The sequence below is a fragment of the Trichechus manatus genome, unplaced genomic scaffold (assembly GCF_000243295.1).
Source record: "Trichechus manatus latirostris isolate Lorelei unplaced genomic scaffold, TriManLat1.0 scaffold00144, whole genome shotgun sequence".
NCBI lineage: Eukaryota > Metazoa > Chordata > Mammalia > Sirenia > Trichechidae > Trichechus > Trichechus manatus.
In genome coordinates, this window is record NW_004444080.1 from 4399924 (window position 1) to 4401328 (window position 1405).

Consider the following 1405-nt stretch of genomic DNA (forward strand, 5'->3'; position numbering starts at 1 on the left):
ACCTTGCTTTTTAACCTTCATTTCCTCTCTTATTTGTAACTGTATTTCATTACTTAAAATTCTAAAAGTGTTTTCTTCAAAGCTGTTTTTCTCTAAGGACACCTAAAATTGTCTAGATGGAATACTTTGAGATTCTATTTCTAAAATATAATTAAAATACAAAAAATTGATTAATATTTTAGGAATCCTTCAGTTATGTGAATTATGTTTAGTGTAATCTTACACCAGGAGCCTTGGTGGTGCAGCGTTTAGGAGCCCAGCTGCTAACCAAAAGGTCAGCAGTTCAAACCCAGCAGCTGCTCGGTGGGTGAAAGAGTGACAGTCTGCTTCCATAAAGATTTACAGCCTTGGAAAATCCTTTGTGGCAGTTCTCTATCCTACAGGGTTGCTGTAAGTGAGAATTGACTCAACGGCAGTGGGTTTGGTTTTGGTTTGGGAACCTGACCTCAAAAGTTTTTATTGTAGTCTGGAAAAATGGCGCTCTAGGCAGGAGCACCACACAGTCCCTCCATAGCAAAGATCCAAAAAACTAAGCCGAACAGAGAAAACAACAATCCTGAAACCCTAAAACATCAAATGAAGAGACAAAGAACTCAGCCAAGCACCAAATGGAGTGACAAAACTGACAGAGAACGGAGAGCGAGGAGAGATTCATGCAGAGGTCCCCTATCAGCTAACGCAGCACAGATCCGCCATCTTGGACTCATAGTGGAGACCAGCAAACAACGGGTACAAGAAAGCAGCTTCACAGAGCTTCCAGCAGGAGACAAAACAACCAGTAATTTGCGATATACGCTTTCCCACACCTCCACCCTTGTTCACCCCCACTCAGCCTACTCTGTTTCCTGCAGCCACAATCTCTTGTCTGGGAAACACTGGTTGCTTGGATTCCACCAGCCCGCACTAGCTGGCTCTCTGAGTGCCATTTGTTGGCTGCTGGTGTTGCTTTTTTTCTGCTTCTTTTGGTTTCTTCCTTACTTCTCACCACCTACCCCTCCTTTTGCTCAAATACCTGGCTCCATGTGACATCTTTGCTTCTTCATGAGGGGCTGTGGAGCTCCGTTCGAGTGTGGAGCTGCTACCCAGTCTGGGCTGCCATGCTGGCGGAATCCCGGGGCTTTTGTTAGTTTGTTTGTTTGAATTGTTTCCTGTTTTCTTTTCCTTTTCTTGAATTGGGAGACCGTTCTGGCCAGACGGTGATGCGTGGCTTGGAAATTGCCCCTCAGCTTGCACAGATGTGCAAAGGGATCACTGAGAGCATTTCTTTCTTTGTTGGCTTTTTTTTTTTTTCTTTTTTGGGGGCTTTTCTTGTTCTTTTTTTTCTTTAACTTGTTTTGTTTTCTTTTCCCTCTTTTTCCCTTTTTGTCTTTCTTCATTACTCACCTTCTCGTCTCTCTATATGTTC